Source organism: Cyprinus carpio, chromosome A2 (assembly GCF_018340385.1).
Source record: "Cyprinus carpio isolate SPL01 chromosome A2, ASM1834038v1, whole genome shotgun sequence".
In the NCBI taxonomy this organism is placed as follows: Eukaryota; Metazoa; Chordata; class Actinopteri; order Cypriniformes; family Cyprinidae; genus Cyprinus; species Cyprinus carpio.
Genome location: NC_056573.1, coordinates 26,818,445 through 26,844,817, shown reverse-complemented (window position 1 = coordinate 26,844,817; position 26,373 = coordinate 26,818,445). Strand labels below are relative to the sequence as shown.

The 26,373-nt window shown below is 34.5% G+C and overlaps 1 pseudogene; it reads left to right on the top strand.

Moving 5' to 3' along the window:
• Positions 1-4,717: 4,717 nt before the first annotated feature.
• LOC109090943 overlaps positions 4,718-26,373 on the top strand; it is a 28,528-nt pseudogene continuing 6,872 nt past the window's right edge.

The following is a 26,373-nucleotide window of genomic DNA, read 5'->3' as shown; positions in this document are numbered from 1 at the left end:
TTCGTTCCCAAGTCATTCTCAGTCCATAAGCTAAGAGTTGCGTTCGGTTCATTGACGATCAATGAAGACTTGAAATCAATTGGGTTTTGCCTTATTTGAAGCAATAGGGCTTTTCCCCGCACCATTTCATCACAGCAGACATTGAGGTAAAAGAGATGTTTATTTATTAAGATATTGGTGTATACTGTTTCCTCTCCAAGGGAGTTTATCTTTTCGAATGAATGCCTTCTGTTAAATCAGTGCCTTTATCTCCCTCAGATGCAGTCTTGTGTGCGTATATATATAAATATATATATTTCTAGACAGATTAGTGTTATATTATTTATTTCCTCTGGCGTCGGTCTCCTCTACCCAGAGTTCTGTGCTTCTTCTTAGGGGGCGTACAGACCCGATCGCATGATTCTGAAACTGCTGTTTGACCCCTTAACCCTGTGAATTCCTCGTTTTCTTTCTACATTTCAATAATCTGAACACAGGGACAGATTCGTTCACGATACAGTGATGGCGGCGCTCATGAGCAGATCGCTTTCTGCAGAATACTTTCTCAGGTATCATAAAGACTCGTCACTGTCCAAACAAATAATTGTTTTATAAACTATAATACATTGCGGATGGATCGTCGTGAGCTTTGGGAATCGATTACCAAATTATTTATTAGCAGACTTGGTTGTGAACGTGCGCTGAACCACTGGACCTCACGTCGAGACGAGAGTGAGACTTAGCAATAAAAACCAAACAAATATTAACAAAATCAAATACTGCCCCACGATCAACGCGCGATTCTCTTTATATCTGTTCAGAAGTGATATTTTTGAAATTGTGTTCGAAGAATATTATATTTGTTAAGAGAAAGATACGGATTTGTTTGTTTGTTTATTTGTATGAGGTCAACGTTTTTTTTCCTTTGGTCTTGTATTCTCGTGTAGTTGGAATGGAAGCAAATGTATTGCCGTCTTTGCTATTGCTGTTCGTATTATTATTATTGTTATTAATACTATTATTATTGTTGCTATTTATATCCAAGGGACATTATTAGTAGAGGTAGATTTTGTTATAATGACATGTAGAAGTTGAAACACTTTTCCAATGCCTTGTCAGGGTTTGATTTGAATTCTTCTGTTCCCAAAACACAGAATCAAAGCTTGCAATCTGCCACCAAATCGAACTGCACTGCACTGCATCTTCATGTTACTTATTCCTTTACTCAAAATTTACGTTTCTGTTAAGGGTCGGGCATCTAGATTCCCATCGCACCAAAGTTTTCTGTGCAGTTTTTGCAGGCTTCATACAGTCGTGCTAAATCTCAGGAAAAGTCGAGGGAAAGAATGCGCTGCCGCAGATAAAGACGTGTGAAACTGACTACTGTATTTTACAGGCCTGGCTACCATATTCTAGACTTGAAGTGTATGAGAGAAAATGCGAATTTAGGAATAACCCTCGAGTATTACTAATTTTTATGCAAGCAGTTTCAAAACTGGATTGGTAATATATATATATATAATTGGCTCCAGTTACTAGTTTAAATATATATAATTTTTATGCAAGCAGTTTCAAAACTGGATTGGTAATATGAACAAAAACAATCCAGTTCCCATGAAACTGTGATTGGCTCCAGTTACTAGTTTAAACATTTTTGTGCGTAAAAACCTTGCAGATGTGTTTTACTCACTGTGTTCCTGCTCCTTTTGTCCTGACGACTTGCCAGAATTTAATTCTCATCTGCTGCCCTCAGCAGAGTACAAAGAAATCACAAGTGAACACTTTAATAATAAAAACAAAACATTTATTAAAACTGCTACTGATTGTATGTATTGTTGTTGATGTTATTATTGTTATATTATTAATGTTTCCAGTTAGAATTCTGTTCAGCACTTTTACTTTGGGCTTCTTTGTTTTATCCCAATATTTATGAGGTTTGATGGAACTGTAAATAGTGTAAACAAATGTGCCTTTTGACTCACTCTGTACGTTTTCTACATTTAACAGAAGGAATATATTGTACTGCAATATAATTTTTAACAAACAATAAAAATTTTAAGAGTTTGTTCAAATACTTGTCTGTGTTAGTCAGTTTTATTTCTAGAAGCTTCTTAACACAACTGAATTAAGGCTGCTCTGTGCCTGCTTAAAATAAAGTGTAAAGATGCAATGCTGCGTAAAAGCCAGAATAAAGTATTCCTGCTTAGCCCCTAGTATCAAAGTATGCAGTTCTAATTGCTGTGTAAATGCATTTATGCCACCTCTGAGCAGCATTAAACATTCTGTGTAGACTCCTAAATGCCACTTCAGAAGCGCTTCTGTGCCATCTTTGTAGTGTAAAGTTGGCATAAGAAATGCCACGTTAATATTTCAGACACCTAAAGACACCTGAAGTGTTTCTGTGTTACTTTTGCAGTGTAAATTTGGCATGAGCGGTTTTTTTTTCCAAAGGAGATAAGTGAGACTTTAATCAAGAAATACCATTTTAACACCTTAAGAACATGTCGAGTTAAGGCTGCTCTGTACCTGCTAAAATAAAGTGTAAAGATGCAGTGCTGCATAAATCCCAGACTAAAGTATTCCTGCACAGCCCCTAATATTTAAGTATGCAGTTATAATTGCTGTGTAAATGCATTTATGCCACATCTGAGCAGCATTAAACATTCTGTGTAAAGACTTCTAAATGCCACTTCAGAAGCGCTTCTGTGCCACCTTTGTAGTGTAAATTTGGCATAGGTGTTTTTTCAGGGTAATAGGTGTGGCATTAATCAAGAAATATCATGATAACACCTTAGAATATGAACATATCAAGTTAAGGCTGCTCTGTGCCTTCTAAAATAAAGTGTAAAGATGCAATGCTGCTTAAATGCCAGACAAATTATCTGAGCAGCAGCATGTAAAGAAAGACACCTAAATTATGCACCTCAGAAAATCAATCAATTAAACAAATAAACATAAATAAACAGTCTGTGTGGACTCCTAAATGCCACTTCAGAAGCGCTTCTGTGCCACCTTTGTAGTGTAAAGTTGGCATAAGAAATACCACGTTAATATTTCAGACACCTGAAGTGTTTGTTACCTTTGCAGTGTAAATTTGGCATGAATGTTTTTTTTTTTCCAAAGGAGATAAGTGAGACTCTAATCAAGAAATACCATTTTAACACCTTAAGAACATATCGAGTTAAGGCTGGTCTGTGCCTGCTCAAAATAAAGTGTAAAGATGCAATGCTGCATAAATGCCAGACTAAAGTATTCCTGCACAGCCCCTAATATTGAAGTATGCAGTTATAATTGCTGTGTAAATGCATTTATGCCACATCTGAGCAGCATTAAACATTCTGTTTAAAGACTCCTAAATGCCACTTCAGAAGCGCTTCTGTGCCACCTTTGTAGTGTAAATTTGGCATAGGTGTTTTTTCAGGGTAACAGGTGTGGCATTAATCAAGAAATATCATGATAACACCTTAGAATATGAACATATAAAGTTAAGGCTGCTCTGTGCCTGCTAAACTAAAGTGTAAAGATGCAATGCTGCATAAATGCCAGACTAAATTATTCCTGCACAGACCCTAGTATCAAAGTATACAGTTCTAATTGCTGTGTAAATGCATTTATGCCACCTCTGAGCAGCATTAAACATTCTGTGTAAAGACTCCTAAATGCCACTTCAGAAGCGCTTCTGTGCCACCTTTGCAGCATAAATTTGGCATTGGAGTACCATGGTAATTTCATAGAATATGAATATGCCAAATATTCAGCTTCTGCACTATGGTATTACCACCTCATCACTGTAAACTGTCTAAATTTGTCTATTTACATATATTTACATATAACATGCACATTTTCAGTAAATAATGCACATTTTTGTTTTAGTTAAAATAACATTTTATTTGAATTAACTCAAAGTTTTGAGCAGTGTTGGAAGTAACGCATTACAAGTAATGTGAGTTACGTAATCAGGTTACTTTTTTCAAGTAACTAGTAAAGTAATGCATTGCTTTTTAATTTACAAGGAAATATGAGTTACTTTTCCCTCTAAATATCCTGTCCTCTTGTTGAGAGGAATCAGGAGTGAGTTCAGAGGCGTTGTGTGCGCTGTGTGAACATGATGCTACTGTAGTTCTAGATTAAATGTGAACATGCATTTACTCATCACACTTGCACAAAAACATACTCAGTATTCCTCAAAATGAATAAAAACAGTGAAATGCAAACCTGTAATAATCAAATGTTAAATAACACACACATATCCTTTATGCATTTAGCCTTATTTTACTAACCAGTGTCTTTGCTGCAGACCTTCAGTGATCCAGTTCAGCCATACCAATAAGCAAAAATGACTTTAGATTAGCATCATATTTGTGTTTCCTTTTTTTTCTTTGCTGAAAAGATAAAATTGAACCCAGGCCAGATGAGAAAAAGTAACGTGTAACATTACTTTCCATAAAAAGTAACTAAGTAGCGCAGTTATTTTTTTTTTTTTAGGGATGAACGCAATATTGTAAATGCATTATTTATTTTTAAAAGTAACTTTGCCCAACACTGGTTTTGAGTTCCGCGAGACGAACCTCAGTATACTGTGTCCCAAAAATATCCCTCAGAAATAATTTTCCTTTAAAGTCTTTGAGCTTGACGCAAAACACTGAAGAAAACTGTGAGTGATTCATATCTGAATTTGAATAACTGTCATGTTGCTGATTGTCAGGTGATGTTTGTTTAGCGGCTCTCCGGCAGGTGCCAGCAGCGTCTTCCTAGACGGACGCGCGTTGCGCGCGACCCGCAGCAGGAAGAGTGCGCGCGGGCGCGCGGCCCCGAGTAACTGAACTGTCATGATGGGGAAGTAACTGTCAGTCGCAGACGAACCTGAGGAGACATTTTCACAACTTTTTGTCTCATTCCTGAAGTTTTGCGGTGCGATTTTTGAGCTAGAGCAAGCGGCGTGAACATGTTTTCTCGAAAGAAGAAGGAGCCGACGAATAAAACACCTTCAGCCTCCAAAAAGAGCAACTCTGCGCAAAACCCTTCGGTAAGAGCAACCGTACGTTACTTCTGAGGAAAACTAAAAAAGAAAAAAAAATGAGTTTCTAGTTTGGTTCAGAGTTAGATTCTACTGCTGGAAACGTGTTTAAAACAGAAAACATATTCAATCTCCCAGAAAACTTACGCGTTTATAATATTTACTTTATTTTAAAATGGGGTTAAATTCATCCTGTTGCTTTCCTCAAGTACGTTAGTTCACCTCAGAACTATGTTTAATTGAGTAAAAGTACTGTTTTCTTTATAGATAGTGGACATGTGTGGGAAGTGCGATTCGTTAGTAGCGAATTGGTTTGTTCGGATGATTCATTTCAGTGAACCGGATCACAACAGTCGAGCGGTTTAGGACTGCGAATCGGTTCGACTGAATCATTTAAAAGAGTCGGTTCAGTTTTTCGCGAATTGGTATTGAAGTGTTATTGTTTAATGTTGCGTATTGATCAACATTGTTGTAAAACTGTCACTGCTGAACAATGCCTGGCGAAGAACACTTAAGAAGTACGTCTTGCTCTTTGTTTCGCAAACAATTATACCAGAAATGAACTGAGGAAGTCATGCACGAGTCATATCAGAACAAGCAGCAGTTCCAGATGGAAACAAGAATAGAATAGAATTAAACCCAGAAGGGCTTCACTTTTGCTGTTAAAACATGATGCAATCCACTGATCTGAAGAGCCTGTAATTACTTTATTGAATCTCCATAGAACCATATGGTTGAACTAAATTTTTTAAGAGTGTGATGAGATTAGATATGAAACTGAAAGAGCTTTTTTTTTGTATAATTTATATATATATATATATATTTATTGCAGGGGGTTTTGTAGTTAATTAAAACTAAAACCATGAAAAATATAATTTAAATAAAATATATTAAAAAAGCTGGATTCAATTAGTTTAATGATGTACTAAAATAACTCAAATCTAAAATAAAATTAACAAAAGCTGTATTGGCAAACTATTAAAAATGACAAAAAAAAAAACAATAAAATTACAAAAATGAAATATTAAAACATCATTAATTAAATATATAGTATTTATTCAATTTTAAAACCTATTCAAAATATTAATAAACACTATAATAGTATCTTGATGATATTAAAACAACACTTATTCATTTAGGTTTTTTGTTATTATAATGATCGGAATTTCTGATACTCTATCTTTGCTGCTGATATGGCTTTAAATAATAAACAAATAAATCAGGCTTGATTTGGATTCGTAGATCTGTCTCAAACTAGACACTTTTTCAATCCCCTTTGCACTTTGACCACCATATTCATAACACTATTTCATATGGAGCATTAACCCTGTTCATAATATTCATCTCTGTAATAATCAGCTGCATCCCTCTCTTTCCGTCCCATGTTAAACCCAGTTGTCCATCCTTCAGGAACACTCTCCCAGTGACACTATCGATGGCCCCTGCACGCTGGCCCCTCCTGATCCGGGCCCCTTATCCTGCCCGGGAACACCGTCCCCCTACTGCACACTGAAGCGGCCCACGGCTCTCAGCCGTCACGCCAGCGCCGCCGGCTTCCCCTTCCAGACGTCAGGGACGTGGGGCTTCCATAAGGGCTACGTACGGTCCGCTCTCTCCTACGGACATGCAGCGGACTGCACGGAAACATCGGTCATCGAGGTGGAGGACATTCCCTCGCTGCTAAGAGACGTCGCTCGCTTCGCAGAGGCTGTGGAGAAACTAAAGGACATGGTGCTGGGAGAAGGTAGGAGATTTTTAGGTTGATTTGGTTTGAAAAGGGATTTTTAGAAAATCATTTTGAGTTGATAAAATAGCTTTGGATGCTTGGTTTTTGTGTGTTTTGTAAACGAAGTCTGTTGGCCCAAATAATGATAGGCCAATTGTTAAATTGTAATATAAGTATTTCATTGCAGACAATATTTGCTCAAATTGCAATTAAAATATTTAATTATTTAATATTTAAATAAATAAATAAAATTAAATACTTTTAATAAATGTTGTAAATGCACAGATAATTTATTGTACACGATATTTGCAATTAAAAATATTTTCTATAATATTTAGTCAAACTGCAATACATTTTTAAATATTGAAATAAAAAGTAAATATTTTTGTAATATTAATAAATATTTTGAAAATATTTTTTTACTCAATATTAACTCAAATTACAAATAAATGTTGATATTTAAATAAAAAATAAAGATTGTTGTAATATTACTAAATATTGTTTAAAATAATTTATATGTACACAATATTTACTCAAATTGCAAATATTTAAATATTTAAATAAATATAAAAATTTATTAATACTTTTGGCTGTAAAATTGGTAAATACAGTGTACAGATTTATTTGTACACACTTTTTACTTAAATTGCAATTGAAAATATTGAAATTTAAATAAATTAAAAAACTATAATACTTGTGTAAAATAATTTATTGTGTACAGTTTACTCAAATTGCAATAAAAAATGTAATAGTAAACATAATTTAAAATTATTTATTATAAACATTATTTACAGTATTTAATATTTAAATAAAATAAAAAATTAAATATCAAAAATGAAACACCAATATATCACTTTATATAATAACAGAATAATAGTTAATTAATCTGTTTATTCATTAAACCACTGTTGTGTTCATTGTTTTGTTATTTGGACATATTCCTGTGTCTGTGTTTTTGTAGAAGGAATAAGACACTCAAGGCCACGTGTTACATAAATTAAAACTAGCATTAAGTAGCATATCAGATGTAACAGACACGAAGTCTTCAGATTCCTCTTGAGTCTCGTTCAGGAATGGCCATTTGTAACGGGTGTTTTTTCACTGGGTTTCCATGGTGAAAGAGAGGAAGGAAGAGGAACCGTGCGTCAGATGTTTTCTTTGCAGCCTTCAGTTTGAGATTACACACGTCCGCTGGGCTTCACCCCTCCGTCTTCCCTCAGAAGTGTTTCTTTCTCCCAGAGAGAAGGCCAGACGCCTACTGAGCACTTTTTCTCATGATGCTGCTGCTGCTGCTCACCTCATGCAGAAATGCGGTGATGTGGTATTATAGTGAGGCTTTTGCTATTCCACTTTTGACTTCATGTACACTCTCTTTGTGAAATGTGATCAGATATAAGAGGTGCACAAATTTATGAAGGACCGCTGACAAGCTGAGATGCTTTGAATGATGTTTGAGATAGTAAACAAGCAAATCAGCGTCATAACAGTAGTCCGTTTCCAGTCTTCTGAAGCCTTGGTGTGAGTAACAGACTGAAATTGAAGTCTTGTACTTGCTTTACTTATTCCCCTCCAATCAGATAAGATCTCAAATCTTTATTTGACGTCAGATAATGATGTCCAACGCTACAGCTCTTGCATGTCTGCAATGCATCTTGTCTGCGTTTATCCAGCGCAGAGGGCAGGAGAGAGATGAATCACGTCAGCACTGTCTGCTTTATAAAGAGCAGAAGTCATATGAGTCGCCTCAGGCCTTGTGGACTTCCTTAAAGTGTCGCTATTTTCATCAGCTCTACTTCCTGTTAACATCTGCCTTGCTTGTAGAGTTGCAATAGTTTATCCAACCAAATCCATATACAAAAAAAAATATAATAATATCTTTGAAGTCTCCCTGAGATCTAAAGATAATATTTCACAACAGGGTTATTATTGTTAACTAAAACTATTGCAAGCTTTTATGTTGAAAATTAAATATAAATGTTAGATGGAAAAGCATAAACTATTAGAGATGTTGCCTTGGCAACTAACTGCAGTAAATTTAGGATGAATCACTAAAATTAATAAAAAAAACTGAAACTAAAATAACAAATAAATTAATAATATTAAAGAAAAATTGCAAGCACATAAAAATCGTGAGAAAAATTATTTAAATGTTTTTAATTAAAATGGAAAATAGGAAAAACATTAATTCAAAATACGAATAGAATTATTCTAGTATGTAAATAATACTAAAATAACACTGTTTAACAACACATTCAGATGTTCATGGGTCTCTAATGTTGGTTAATGTTCATTATTACACGGCTCTGTGGAATACTTGATTCCGATTGGTCAGTCGCGACATTCCGAGGTTTGTTATCCCTCGTTATTACGCGGCTCTGTGGAATACTTGATTCCGATTGGTCAGTCGCGACGTTCCGAGGTTTGTTATCCCTCGTTATTACGCGGCTCTGTGGAATACTTGATTCTGATTGGTCAGTCGTGACGTTCCGAGGTTTGTTAACCCTCGTTATTACACGGCTCTGTGGAATACTTGATTCTGATTGGTCAGGTTTGTTAACCCTCGTTATTACGCGGCTCTGTGGAATACTTGATTCCGATTGGTCAGTCGTGACGTTCCGAGGTTTGTTAACCCTCGTTATTACACGGCTCTGTGGAATACTTGATTCCGATTGGTCAGTCGTGACGTTCCGAGGTATGTTATCCCTCGTTATTACACGGCTCTGTGGAATACTTGATTCAGATTGGTCAGTCATGACATTCCGAGGTATGTTATCCTTCGTTATTACACGGCTCTGTGGAATACTTGATTCAGATTGGTCAGTCATGACATTCCGAGGTATGTTATCCCTCGTTATTACACGGCTCTGTGGAATACTTGATCTTGATTGGTCAGTCGTGACGTTCCGAGGTTTGTTATCCCTCGTTATTACACGGTTCTGTGGAATACTTGATTCTGATTGGTCAGTCGCGACATTCCGAGGTATGTTATCCCTCGTTATTACACGGCTCTGTGGAATACTTGATTCTGATTGGTCAGTCGCGACATTCCGAGGTATGTTATCCCTCGTTATTACACGGCTCTGTGGAATACTTGATTCTGATTGGTCAGTCGCGACATTCCAAGGTATGTTATTCCTTGTTATTACATGGTTCTGTGGAGTACTTGATTCTGATTGGTCAGTCGCGACATTCCGAGGTTTGTTATCCCTCGTTATTACACGGTTCTTTGGTTTTTCTTGGTGGAAGCTTTGCGTTTGTTTAACTAATAAAAAATTTAAATTTGATTCAAAATAGTGTACAATTATTTAATTATGTCATCCTGGTATCATGGACTTGCTCTGGTTTCATACAAACGCAGCTGCTGCCATTTTGCTACGATTGTTTTGTACGCTGTAATGGATTATAAGAGAACTAATAAACTGGTAAGGTTTTAAAACTTTCTCGTCTTAAATCTTTTATTGCCTTAATTATTTATGTGATGAAATGTTGTGTAATAAGTGGTTTGACTGCACCTTTTGCCTTAAATGTTTGTCTAGTTTGAACTTGCAGCTTGCTCGCAACTGCTGTGTTCACGGAAGCTTTGCATTCAAATATTTCAACTCAGATCAATATTTCGTGTCTAATTATTTACTTATGAGGCAAGTAGCCGTGTAATAAGCAGGATAATGTACATCCAGCTGGTTGTTATCACAGAATAACCCTGTATCACCCTGAAGGGGGTTACATAACAAACAATTAAATAAATAAAAACTGAAACTGAAATGAAAATTAAACCTAAAGAATAATAGAAAAAAAGACCAAAAACACATAACAAAATTACAAAAAAATTAACTATAATTAAAATGAAAATACAGTTGCATGTTCACATTTCTCTGATGTTGATTAATTGTGATTGTTTTATTTTTAAATGACTTTATTTTTATGATTTAGTTAATTATAGCTTCTCATCAACCAGTTTAGGAAACACAAACAAAAGACAATTTAGTATATTAATATATTTCCTCATGAATTTTAGGAAAGGCATCTGAGGTGATGTTGATATTAAATAGAGCGTAACAGAGGAGGGCAAACTCTGAGCGATAACATCTTCCTGTGGGAACTCATATAGTGTTGTCGTGTTTGTCTTTGAATTTAAACACCGGTGACTTGCATCACTATTACTATTTTGCAACCTCCCAGAACGCTCTGGCATCGCGGCAGAGAGTAAACACCGCTTGTGTTTACTTCACAACATGTTAATTTGTCTGAGTTACACACATGTGTGTGGAGTTCATCTCATTTCGTTAGAAGTGGAGCTTCTGTAAAAGCCACAGAAGGCAATTCATTCACAGCTCACCGCCACAAAACGACTGCAGCATGCAGGCCTGTACAAGCCTTCACCGTTTCTTCTTACATAAGACAGCAGTCAGCTTTTAATCACGCTCAAGTTGATGCCTGCTAGAGGTAGGGGCTTTTTTGGGAAGATGGCATGATGTTTGTCTTCGTCATCAACTCATGCCCTACACACTCATTTGAGAAGAGCCAGACAGTGACGTGTCAGTTTCAGATGGACAGTTTGAGTAATGCGCTTGAGGGAAGTCTGTTCAGATCTGCACAACATGCGTGCATCAACATGTACGTGCATAAAACATTCCCCTCACTTTCTCCTGTAAAACTCCAGCGACTTGCATCACTATTACTATTACTTTTGCCACCACCCAGAAAGCGCTGGCATCACGGCAGGGAGTTTTACACGCTCGTATTTCCTTCACATCGTATTAAATGGTCTGAGTTACACACGTGTGTAGGAGTCCGTCGCATTTCCTACGCTGCATCAAAGAGGAACGTCTGTTTGAAATGTCACCCTCTTGTGTTTTGCTTTGCGTTTTTCGCATTTTTAAGAACACCCACACTCTGAACATGCATTTAGGCTTTGAGACACACACACAAGGACTTTTGTTGTGCATAACAACAGCTTTCATTGTCCTGTTGAAAAGGATATGGTTCCGGGAGCCAAACTCCTGCTCTTTTCCCCAACCGTTATGGGATAACGCCAGGTTTTTCTTTGTTCACAGCTGCTGACGCTGATTTACAATGACTTTGATTTACAAAAATATTGTGCAGCACAACTGTTTTCAACATTGATAATAATAAAATGTGTCTTGAGCAGCAAATCATTATATTAGAATGATTTCTGAAGATCATGTGACGCTGAAGACTGGAGTAATGATGCTGAAAATTAATAAATTACATTTTAATAATACATTTGGGTCCATTTTGACCTGTAAGAGATGCATAAAATGTATAAAACTGCACAGTTTTTAGTAAGGGAACGAAACTTTGCGAGTCGTTTAAGAACCACAAAGTACACATCATTTATTTTTTACAGTTGTTTTTTCAAGAGATATAATGATTTTAAAAAAGTTCAACATTTTGTGTTTGGGTCATTTTGGACCCGGATATGTATGGAGTACAATTAGTTTTCAGAAATACTATTTGCTAAACTATCTATTAAGTTATATTAGTGTCAAAATACTTTTGCAAAATATATATTAGCCTTTTCCCCATATCTCACACACTTTTGGGACTGAATTGTGTTGATAAACATGAATAAACACCTATTGATGAACCATTGCAGTGTGAAAAACATTTTTTCTTCTGAAAGTGAAAGTTTATGCACGTAAAATGAATTTATTGTGAAAGTTTTCAGAGTTATATTTATTTATTTATTTATTTATTTTTTTTTTAGAAATAAATATGTAGGTTTAATCAATTTGGACTGTTTTTGAGCAATCATGAGTTAAGTCAAAGGAATTTCATTCAATTCCATTCCATTGCTGATATACTGATAATATCTGAGAATAATGATAATTCTCAGATTATATATATTTTTAAAATTACATACAAGTATATATTCATATCGGATTTATTTTGCTGCATTTATTTTAACAAAAATACAGAAAAAAACTGTAAAATTGTGAAATATTATTGCAATTTAAAATAACGGTTTTCTGTTTTAATATACTTTAAAATATAATTTATTTCTGTGATCACATCAGAATTTTCAGCATCATTACTCAAGTCTTCAGTGTCACATGATTCTTAAGAAATCATTCTAATATGCAGATTTGCTGCTCAAGACACATTTCTGATTATTATCAATGTTGGAAACAGTTGTGCTGCTTCATATTTTTTTTTTTTTCAGGATTCTTTAAACTTAAAAAGATTTCAATTTTTTTTTAATTAATCAAAAAGGGGTAAATGCAGTATAAGCATGGAGACATTCAAAACTTAAAAAAAAAAAAAAATGAGAAGTTGCTGATCAGATACAATATGATTATTTTTCAAAGATTCAGTACTTCAAAAACTGCGGCAACTAGTTGTTCATCTAGATCTGTGATTTATGCATTTATGCATTTATTAAAACATTTATTTTGTAGACAATAGCTTGAGTTTGTCAGAAAGTGTAACATGAATCATGGCTCTGAACATTTGCATCTGTTTTAACCCTGATGAACTCATGACCATAATATCATACACGTTGTATCAGTGCATGTGTGCAAGTTCCCTTTTGTGGTATTGAGCAGAAAGAAGTGCATTGTGGGATTGGGTGGGTAGGAAGTGGACAAATAACTGTCATGTTTAGGTGAAAATAAGAGGCAGAACTACTTCCTAACATGTGGCAATATAGTGTTAGAGCTGTTTGGAGTGATTTACAGTGGCTACACATAGTATCTGGACACTTAATACACATTTAAAATGATCTGAATGCCATTGCATTTTATAAAAAAACACAAAAAGCAAGTCATTTGTTGGAAACAGCAAACAGAACTCCCACGCCCCGAATGCTGACGTCTCTCTAAATGAATGAATCATGATGTTTTCTCATCTCTCTGCAGTGAAAGAAGAGCCGCGCAGCAGGCCGGCCGTGCACGAGTGTTTAGGGGAGGTCCTGCGTGTTTTGCGGCAGGTAATCAGCACGTACCCTCTGCTGAACACCGTTGAGACGCTCACCGCAGCAGGAACTCTTATCTCAAAGGTCAAAGGTCAGTCCAACTGCCATGTTAAACTCATCTTTTTAAACTCATGTCATTGGTTTCTCCTCCTCAAACTCTCACCCAAACCGTGATCGCAAATAATTCTGCACAAGCATCAGGTGAGCAAAGCCACATGAGATACGAGCAGTTACCACACAACTAACATCTGATCTTACGAAGGAAAAACACGTTTAGTATGCAAACATGAACAACTGAAATACAGGTGTTTCCACTTTTTCATTTAAACGTGATGTCACTTCTAGTTTTATTTGTTATCGAAGCAGAAGCTTGCGTTTGTGACCGTGAAGTTGTTCTCTTCTCTGTGTTTGTCAGGGTTCAGTTATGAAAGCACCACTGACGCTCAGAAGAAAGACTTTGAGAAGGCCATTGAAACCATTGCTGTGGCGTTCAGCAGCAAGTAAGACCTAACACAATGCTTTCACACAGATTACCTGCTCATTTACTTTATTATTAATTAAAATGCAATTATATTCAATTTAATTAAATAAATAATTTAATTAGATGATATATATATATATATATATATATATATTATATAGGTAATTGTTAAATTTTATTAAATTACATATATATATATATATATATATATATATATATATATATATATATATATATATATATGTATAAATAATTAAAATGTATGCATGCATTGAATCAGTGTATTAGAATGATTTCTATGTATGCATGCATTGAATCAGTGTATTAGAATGATTTCTGTAAAAATATTTTATATATATATATATATATACATAAAAACAAATATATATATATATACACACACACACACACACAGAACACAAACCACACACAGGTATATATCCCTTAAAACCACTTTTTAAAAAAAATGAAGGGATGCACCGATATGAACATTTAGGTCGATACCGATAATTCTTTAAATTTAAAAGCCGATAACCGATATATTGGCTGATAAATCCAAATCAAAACAATACATCTAAATCTAAAATAAAAATCCTTAATGCAAACAAGTCATGTTGCACTTAACTGTATTTTCCTTTTCGAAGAATGTGCATTATATACAAATATGTATTTATCGGCCGACACCGATATGGTAGCTGATATATCATGCATCCCTATAAAAATGTGAAATTTATACTGCTCTGCATTACCCATCATAACATTGCCTTGTGCATACAGATTTGGTCTAAGAATGATGACAGAAGAACAGAGAAGATCAAAACCTCTTTAATATCTCAGATGTTTTTCTATCCAAAAGATTAAAAGAAAATGAAATTAAAACTTTTCAGATTTTTCTAATGCTCCAGTAATCTCTTACGTGTCTCCTCTAGAGTTTCAGAAGAGATCTGAACAGTTTCTCAAGCTGTGCTCAGATTTACCAGGATATTGAATGCAGTCAAAAGTCAGAGCTCTCAATATGAACACAAATGCTCTGAGCTGCTCATTATTCTCATGAGTTCTGAGCTACAAAAGAGCAGCATCTGAGCAGTATTTTCTCTCTCTGTCAGTGTTTCAGAGCTGTTGATGGGAGAGATTGACAGCACTACTCTTCTGTCCCTGCCGCCGACAGAAAAGAGCAGGGTGAGTGTGTGTGTGTGTGTGTGTGTGTGTGTGCGGATGTTGCTGGAAGCGTGTGTGTGGGTCGCTTCCTGCGTTGTCTTGCAAGCATATTGTTTCCTCCACACCTCTATACAGACTCGACAGAGTCCCTGACGGCGCGAGTCTTCAAGAAACACTTCTTAGAATAGCACTGATGACAAATTAATCATTTTAATGTCCAGAAGAGACACTCAAATCATTTCCCAGAAACAACTAGAAGTCTCACTTCCTTAATTAAAATACACTTTGACATAGAGAAAAGTGTTTGTCATGCTAATTTGAATCTGTAGTTTACCACGTGATTACTCATTATTTACAGTAGTTCAGTTTTAGTCAAGAAACTTTTTTTAAAGCTCTACAAACTGCTAACAAACTTAAAGGGGCAATGCTATTTTAAAAATATAACTCTTCAGTGATACAATTTATTAATTTTTGGTGCAAAAACAAGGGCTTTTGAGTAAATAAACAATATAAATTTGAAAGATTGTTTATAATTATGTATTTATTCATAGCTTGTAAAAATAATATTGTTAAATGATTTTTTGTTTTCTTGGGGGGGGGGGGGGGGGAAGATTGTTTATAATTATGTATTTATTCATAGCTTGTAAAAATAATATTGTTAAATTAATGTGGACAGTTTATTGAAGTATTTATGTATTTATTCATAGCTTGTAAAAATAATATTGTTAAATTAATGTGGACAGTTTATTGAAGTATTGTTATTAGTTAGCCTTCGATTCTGCATTGCTATAAAATGATAAATAAAAAATAAACATCTGAATAATAATTATTAACTAGAAATAAACAGCAGGATAAAACTAAATATTAAATATTTATAATAAATATTATTTATTATAAAATGTATTATATTAAATATTAATAATATTTGTGAAAAGATAATTAAATAATAAGAATGTAAAATAAAAATAAATTAATGATTTTAGAATAAAAGCAACCAAAATAAAACAAAGAAAACTTTTTTATTTATTTTTATTTTTTTATATAAAATGTATTTTTAAATTATTAAAAGTTTAATTTCTGGGTGAATACTTCATTCCAAAATTACTAATATAACAAAAGAGTTGCATGTGATTTTCCAGTGTTGCGTATGATGGCGAGAGTGTGTTGAGTTTCTGCCTCCTCAGTAGTGCTTTCAGCCGCTGTAAGGTGAAGTAATGCTATATACAGTATTTCTAATAGAAAAAAATATTTGAGGTCAATGGGAGGACATGAAGTAGTGCTCTGTTCAGTGGTCCCCGAGGAGGCCACGCCGTCAGCCAGGACTGAGCGGATGATCCCTTCCAGTGTTGCTGGGTGACGTACTGCTGAAAACTATTTGAGTCAAAAGTGCTTTCAGCCGCTGTAAGGTGAAGTAATACTACTAATGGAAGCACCAGATCTGCCCCACAGCCCTGAGAAAAGGACAGCCGCTGTAAGGTGAAGTAATACTACTAATGGAAGCACCAGATCTGCCCCACAGCCCTGAGAAAAGGAAGTGCTATATACAGTACTGCATCTCACCACATGTCTCTGACTCTAACCTCAGCCTCAAATCAACATGAAATCAAAATCCAGACAGTTTAATTTCAAAATGCACATTATTACCGAAAATGTTAAAACTAGCTCTGCCTCTTTCCTGTGTGTGTTTAGTCGATGGAGGACCGTATCAGTTGTGTCCTCAGGTCAGGTCCCGAACGGAGGAGGGAAAATACGCACCACCCGGAACGCGCCGTGCAGGACTCACTGTTTTATTGTTGTAGTAATGCATTTAGCATTAGCGATCCCCAACGATATTGTGACCGAATGTAGTTATGCAATGTGTGCATCGTTAAATGACATGAGTTAAGAAAATGGCCAACAGAACTGATTTATATACTACTGCAATGATAACGAACATCACTCCCTGCAGCATAAGGTCCAGGTGACAAAATTATGTGCTATCGTTGCTTATGCGTAAAACCGTAGTCATTGTCCCTTTTAAGACTTCTCAGTGTGTATAAATAGAATATATACCTTTAAAGAGGTAAATAAAGTATAAGTTTGTTGGAAGATTGTAATATACCTTATATATATATATATATATATATATATATTTATTATTATTTACTGTAATGTACTGTAATGTAGTTCATATATGGGATGGCTGATGTTTATAATTTATATATATATATATATATATATATATATATATATATATATATATATATATATATATATATATATATATTGTTTTTTTTATTATTATTAAATTATTTGTTCATATATGGGATGGCTGATGTTTATAGCGTTATATATATATATCTATTATTTTTTTTTTTTTTTTTTTTTTTTCTTCTTTTTTTACACTTTTTTGTTTATTTTATTATTATTATTATTCTTATTTGTTTATATATGGGATGGCTGATGTTTACCGTGTGTGTCAGCAGTGAGTGCACAGGAAGTTGATATTCTCCTGCAGCGCAGTGAAGGCGGTGTGGACTCGGCTCTGAATTACGCCAAATCTATCGCCAAATACATGAAGGACATCATCAGCTACGTAGACAAGAGAATAGTTCTCGGTAATGCCATTTCTTGACTTGTCTGATGGTTTGTGAAACGCACGTGTCTGTCTCTCTTCTAAATGGTTTCCGGTAATATACTCAGACCTCTTGATATCACTGCATTTCAAAGCCATCCACCTGGACCTCTCTATTTTTCTCTTTCACAGAGAATGAGTTTTCTAAAGGTCTTCAGAGACTCTACCAGTCCTGCAAACAAAACATCATTCAGGTACATCGGCGTGCTTCCCTTGAGCTTGTTTGATTGTGTTTCTGCAGACTGAAATAACAATAGTGTTTATGTTGTAAAACAATCATCAAAAGAAAACAAATTCTGCCGTCAAGGTCAAAAACATCATTGTAAAAGACACCATTAAAACATAATAAACGATCATACGTGTTTTTTTTTTTTTTTTTTTTCTATTTTTAAATTATGATAATTTTATGGCGTTTTTTAATAAATACTACACACAAACAACTACAATTACATTAAACGTTTTACCACACAAAATTAAAAAACCATCAGCTCCAGTTACTGTAAACTTTTGTTTTATTGAAAAAAAAGCAACGTAAACATCGCCTGTGTTCCACAGAAAATTAAAAATCAGGGTCTCAGAGTTTTCTAGGGTTACATACAGAGGTAGTCCATTATCAAGTATTCCTTTATATTGAATACTGGAAATCTGAGGTTGTGTTTTTGGTCTCGAACAATGCAGTAACCTGCGTACCAATCCTAAAGGAGTTACTCAATCTTGTCTCCCGCGCTACCTCGATGAACACATGCCGTTGCGTCGATCCTGCTCTCTAGCGTCTCGGAGCAGGACTCAGAGCAGAGCTGCGGTTTACAGTCAGCCACAAACAACATTCGACACACACTCCATTTCGTAAGGTACCACACCTGAACCCTGACACAAACAATTAACCGCAGCATGCCAGCTGTGCAAAAATAGTTTGGCTCATGTAACCCCACAGTACTAACTAATCATGAAAAAAATTACACTATTTAATTTACATTTAAATTAAATTTATATCAACGCCATGAAAAATTTATTACATTTAAATTTATAATAATTCAATTTTAATCGAATAACGAATTTTTTTCTCTTGACTAAGATAACAGAAATGTGTGCTTATTGATGGTTTTGGGATGTTAGAAATAATTTAATTAAAAAAAAGATGCGAACTGTGCGAATCTTTGCGAGCATATTGATATTTTTGATTGGAAGGATACATATGGTTTATTGACTGTATATATAAATTTTACTGTTTTACATTTTATACTAATAATTTAAGTTTCTGTCACTTAAAGTTATATATAATTTATTTGTATTTACACATAAAGACGAGTGTTCAATTTGTTATAATATTAGAGATGTGTTTTATTTAATTTTTTTGATGTTGTATATTTAATGTAATTAAAAATAACCATCAAGCATATTTGGATCTTAATTTGAATTTGTTTATAGTAAAAATTGCTTACATATTCTTATATAAATATAAATAGATTAAATTCAAATTTTACTTATAAATATAATTACATTTTATTACAAGTTTCCACTTTATAATAATTTGAATGTTAATTTAAATAAAGAATATTTAATTTAGTTTTAAGAATATATTAAAAATGATTTTATTACATTTTCGTTGATGTTATAAACTCACTGTACATTTACAAATTAAAAAATTATTAAGTTTATTATATTATTATTATATTACACGATATTATAAATTTGTTTTATTATATTTTATATTTTATAACACAATAAATATTGTATTTAAGTTTATTAAACTATATATAAAAATATTATTAAATAACATCAAAATTAAAAATAATACATTTAATGTATCATTTTAATGTTTTAATTTCTAATTTATTTATTTTGGGTTTTGAGTGACCTGGATGTGTTCTTGGCATCATTTACGAGATTTACCCAAGGATGTGTTCTTGGCATCATTTACGAGATTTACCCAAGTGGATCTAATAAAAAAAATGTAATAAAAAATGAAATTTTCTTGTTCAGCCCATGACGCAGCGCAGGCAGGAACATGAGAAGAAGCGCAGAGACATTAAAGAGCAGTGGCAGAGGGCCAAGAGAAAACTGGTAAAGATTCAGTCCATCCTTAACTAACCAAATAACTCGACTAAACCCTGCTAAAGCAAAGATATATGCATTAAATGTGCATTTGTGTTCATGCATTTAGAGATGAATGTGTTTGTGTTCATCAGGCCGATGCCGAGAGTAATCTCCGTAAGGCACGTCACTTGTACGAGAGCCGCTATGAGGAGTACGAGAGAGCTCGGACAGTGGCCAATAAGTTGAAGAAGAACAAAGCGGAACAGGAAGTGGCTCAACCACTAAAGCTCTGGACAAGAAGAGACGACTTGAAGAGGAAGCACGCAACAAGGTCAGCCAGCTCAAACAGGAAATGACCTAACAAAAAAAAAATCAACACATTCTTTTATCATCTCCTACATTTTATTTTTGTTATTAAATTTAATTATTTATTTTATTAAATTACATTTATTAATTTTTTTTTCAACTAGTATGTTAGACTATTTTTTGTTAGGTAAAACCATACTTATTTATTTTGATTAAATTACATTTATTAATTTTTTTTTCAATATAATTTTTTTTTATTCTTACCTGTATTTATTTATTTTTTATAATTTTTTTAAATAAAGAAAATTGCATAAATTGCATACATTTTTTGCATAATTACTTTTTTAGGATCATAGGATTTTGAGATTATTTTCATGACAATTGAATTGAATTTTTATACAGTAATGAGAGTTTTAAAATAATGTCACAATGAAAATCTGAAATCTGACTTAAAGCAAGCAAGATATCATTGCTCATTTATTTTATTTCATTTTGGGGTGATTTTATAATATTGATGCAACAATTCCAAGTTACAAGTACTTTTTGGCTGTGGCTTCAATAACAGCAAAACAATCAAGTCGACTGATTTATCTTCATGATATATCCGCTTTAAGATGAATGTGTTTGTGTGTGCAGGCGGAGGAGGCCGAGGCGACGTATCGCACCTGTATCGCAGACGCCACGACACAGCAGCAGGAGCTGGAGGACATGAAGGTGAACGTGCTCAAACAGATCCAGGAACTCATCAGACAGACCGATCAGATCCTGCGAGCGGTGAGTCATAGCCTGTATATTTTTTAATATTTATTATATACACTGCTGGTCAAAAGTTTGCCATCAGAACGATTTTTAATGTTTACAGGAGTTTCTTCTGCTCATCAAGGCTGCATTTATTTGATTAAAAATACAGGAAAAAATGTAATATTGTGAATTAAATTATAGTGATGTAATAATAACATTTTTCTATTTTAATATACATTAAAATTTAATTTATTTCTGTGATCAAAGCTGTATTTTCAGCATCATTACTCCAGTCTTCAGTGTCACATGATCTTCAGAAATCATTCTAATATGATGATTTATTATCAGTGCTGGATTCTTAGAAGAGCATTTAGTTAAAATAGAAATCTAAATGTTTATGCTTTCTTTTTTTTTTTTTTAAGAAATTAAAACACTTTAGACACCAAGGATTTGTAGGCCAATAATTTATATTGTTATAAAATATTTAGATTTGATAAATGCTGTTCTTTTTTACTTTATTTCATCAAAGAATCCTGCACAAAAGTACACAGTTTCCCCAAAGAAATATTTGACACACCACTGATGATATTTCTAAATAAGACAATCAGCATATTTAGAAATGATGATCTAAGATCATTGACACTTTATACTTGAGTAAAAGCTGATGGAATTCGCTTTGCATCCCGAGCCACTAAATTAGATATTAAAGGATATAAAATAGAAACCATTATTTTTTATTGTAAATCCATTTGGCAACATTACTGGTTTTTTTTTTCTGTATTTATATATGTATAAAATGCAGCCTTGATGAGCAGAAGAGACTTCTTTAAAAACATTACAAGTCTTACTGATCCCAAACATTTGAACGTCAGTGTATATAATTATTATTTACTTCTTTTACAATAAAAAAATAAAAGTAATATATATGTATATATATAATTAATTATATTACAAAATATATATATATATTTTTTTTATTATTATAAAAAAATTACTACAATTACTATTGCTTTCTATTTAATTTCTAAATATTCATATTTTATTTATATTCTTCTATAGATATTATTTATATATATATATATATATTTTTTTTTTTCTTTTTTTTTTTTGCATAAAGAATATTTGAATATTATGCTCCGGTTGTGAGTTTAATGCATCCTCTTCCTCTCTATCCAGTGCACCATCTCGTACTACCAGACGATGCATGTGCAGACTGCAACGCACTGCCCTGGTTCGCAGTTCCAGGCGCTCTGTGAGAGAGCTGTAAGGCTGTCACGATCCCGGTCAGCAGATGCACTGGCGCAATGTCAAAAACCTGCAGCTCCTTTTACAGATGACGATACGAGTCACCAGTTTGAGCCGTACTCGGCGTCCATGAAATGACTTAATCCAAGACTCATTTGCTTTAAGGATCAGTGGTCAAGAGCAAAGCATTGACTTTAGTCACAATATAATACTGGATTAAACCGTAATAGACTGTTGTCACATGCCCTCATGTTTAACTGAAATGACTTAATCTCATCTTAAATGCTTCAGGAATTAAATGAAATATTGAAGTAACTTGTCGTTTTGAATTCAGAAGGAAATCAGGTTTTTATTTTTTAATCAGGCACGTTCGGACCCGTAACAACAGTCGACGGGATCTACAAACCCCGTAACAACAGTCTCTGTAATGACCAGCGGCAGAACAGCTCTGAAGCGTCGCCCACTGCAGAGGATACAGACCTCCAACACACAGGAAATGTAACGAAACAAAAAATCAAAATATACTGTCAGTTTTACAGACCGCCAACACACAGGACATGTACTGAATTTATCCATTATAAGAGATTGTTTATCATTGCAGTTACAATATTTGATGTGATTTGGTCTGCACTGTAATTTTGAAATGAATAGAGTGGTCATGTGGACTTGTGTGCTGTTTTGTTTTTGCAGGTAGAGACCATCATCAAGCTCATAAGTCCTGGCCGTCCACTCTGAGTGACACTGACAGTGTCGGTCCGGGAAGTGGACTGGGATCCCCGACCTCTAGCACAGGTACGAAACAAATCCAAAACAGTCTGGGTTACAGTAATAAAATCATTTTTTATAAACAATGACATTGTGGTCTCAGGTGACATCTCAAAACCTTCAAGGCCAGTTTCTGCCGCCACCTTGTCATCCAATGAAGATTTAGAGGAGCGAGATGGTGCCATGACCCCGTTTGAACGAAGTGAGTGACAGATTACAGAGAGAAGCATCGGAGAAGCAGGAGACTTAAAGGAATAGTTCAACCAGAAATGAACATTTGCTGAAAATCGTCTCACCTGCAGATCATCCAAGATTTGTTTCTTCATCAGATTTGGAGAAATGTAGCATTGCATCAGTGTCTCAGCAATGGATGCTCTGCAGTGAATGGGTGCCGTCAGAATGAGAGTCCAAACAGCTGATAAAAACATTACAATAATCCACAAGTAATTGGCTGAAGTGACGATCTGAATTTTTGCTTTAATGATGGATTTGTTTCTTGCAAACATGCAGCGTTTGTCTTCTTCAGATGTGAACTGATGGACTGGAGTGGTGTGGATTATTGTGATGTTTTTTGTGACTCTCATTCTGACGGCACCCATTCACTGAAGAGCATCCATTGATGAGACACTGATGCAATGCTACATTTCTACAAACCTGATGAAGACACAAACTCATCTACACCTCGGATGACCTTAAGGGATAATTTTTGGGAAACTTAAGCTCTCTGTTTAATTTCTATGCTGTCTAGGAGAAACAAAAAATACTTTAAAGAGATCTTATTTAGTCGATATAGTTCTGTGTAGAACATAGTAGTGATATATGTTGAGTATGTCTGGGTGTTTTAGGTTTAAATGGGATGGAGCCAGAAAGCGTGGCACCCACTGGACCTTTCAGAAACGTGGGATTGTCCAAAGCCGCAAAAACCCATCGGTGTGATCCAAGCCAGCAAAAACCCATCAGATCACCTGATAGAAGGTTATTGTAGCAGGGAATGTGACAGCTACGTTTATTTCCAGGGCGCAGAATGTGAAGAGGTGAGACCTATTCCAGTGGATTTATGTATATGTTATAGATACCTGCAGATCACCTGATAGAAGGTTATTGTATGTACGGTCAGATCTCTGATGTTCAACGTCAAGCCACATTTATTTATATAGTGCTTTATACAATAAACAGGAAAATAAAAATACATTCAATTATGACACAGCTTCCATTTCAGCTGATTCAGTATTTTTATTCAGTTAACCCCTTAACTGCCACCCCCATTTTTTAAAATAGACATTAAAGTGCACTATCCAAACTTAAATTGTTGTATTTTATGAACACTTTGGAATATAGACCTAAGGTTGGCCTCTTTTTTAAGAAGACAATTAGCAGATTTTGGCATTTTTTTTCAAAAAATAATAAAATAATCAAAAAGTTATAGACTGTTTAAATGTACTGTAAATAAAATGCGCTATATAATTTTTATTTTATTTATTATAAATATTTTACTATAACAGGGGGTTTTACTCTAATAATTGGTATAAAATTAAAAGCCTTGTGTCTAAATAAGTTAGTGTTCCAAATTTGTGAAGTTGATATGAAAAAAAAATGGAGGTTCCTGTTGAGATTTTATTTAGGATGCTCATACCACAAACAGCCACTGGGAGCCACCAAAACTCCTTAGAATTGTGGTATTAATAATTTTCTTCCCTAGATTTCTCTCTGTCAATTTTACTTCAATACTCAAACTAACCACCAAAAAATGGAATCCTGGACTCGAGACCTTTCTCCAATGATAGGTTTGTTGCCAAGATTATAAAAAGTTTTTTGATTCTAAAAGACCGTAATTGCATTTTGTAATATGACACTTGACTAGCCGCCCACTAAGGGGGAGAGATACCGCCATAAGATTCTAAAGTACCTATTTCCATGGTAACGCGAATGTCTCAGGAATGCAATCTTGGGCTTCTAAGCTTTCAAATGATATATAATTTATGATGATTACTAAAAGATTTTATAGAGAAAAAGGACAACAACAAAAAAGAGCGCCAAGCGTCCCACAGGTGACAGTTAAGGGGTTAAAGGTTTATTCTCATCCGATGTCTCAGACACAGTGTCACATGTGTTTGTGTGTTTTAGTGTTTCCTGGCGTGTCATAAAAAGTGTCTGGAGTCTCTGGCCATCCAGTGCGGTCCATGCTAGAAAGCTCTCCAGGGCCGTCTTCAGCTCTATCCCGGCCGTGATTCCTCTCAGTCCCTCCTGCAGGGCGACGTGCATCACAGAGATCGAGAGGAGATCTGCCCTCAAGAAAAATTTGAAAACAGACGTAAAGCTCTGAAACAGTATTTTCCCTCTTTTCCCCCATTTCCGGGATGCGTGTTGGCTCTGTTCCGAAGGGTGGGGTCCTGGCCGTTTTTCCCTGTTTTCTGCCTTGTGCCTGAATTGTTTTTACCTCTGATACCATCTGCATATTCCATATAGCGCCTAGGCTACCACTTGAAGAAAAAACTGGAGTAAAATAGCAACATCTCCAAGACTATGCAACCAGAATAAAAAAAGTTTATAAAAATATAAACACTCACTATACCAATAATAAAAATAAGGGAATAGCCAGTTCTTTATAACACCTGGTAAGAGCCCCTGAACATTGTGCAATAATAATAATAGAGAAAAAAAATAGTGAACTTTTAGAGAAAATGATAAAAAGTTTTGTGTGGTGGATTATAGTTTGATTCATCATGCTTTTCATGGCTCAAATAGTTCATAAGTTTGAGGTTATGACTCAACACTGAGCAAAAATACACAATTTGGTGCATAGGCGGATGTTTATATGGCATGTAATGTAGAATCAATGAGATCTTATACAGTATTAGCAGATACGGACCAAAAGGCTATAAGTAATGAGTCTTGGCTCTATAACAGTAGCTCCAATAATAGAATGCGATTGAATTGATCCAAACGATAATGCAATCAGAGAATCATGAAGATCACAAATAACGTACCTCAAAAGATCCTGACCTCAAATTTAGACTCTATTTTTCTCAAAAAATACATAACAAAAAATATTGATGGAGATCAGTAAAGCGAGCTGCTTCAGCCCATAATGTTCCAGTTGGAAATATACTTTAGTATTCTGTGAAGTTTACTTCAGTAATAGATTTGACGAGCTGAAGTACTATTTAGCCTAAACGACCTTTTACCCGATTAATAAAACTCTAAACTATCCATCAGATGACAAGAGTAGATGGTTTACGACAGGTTTAACATTATTTAGAGGCCTTTGTGCATCAAATATGAATGCTTTTTTAATGCTTAATGCTTTTCTTCGCACGTCTCCAGGGAATCTATCGTGTGAATGGAGTGAAGACGCGTGTGGAGAAGCTGT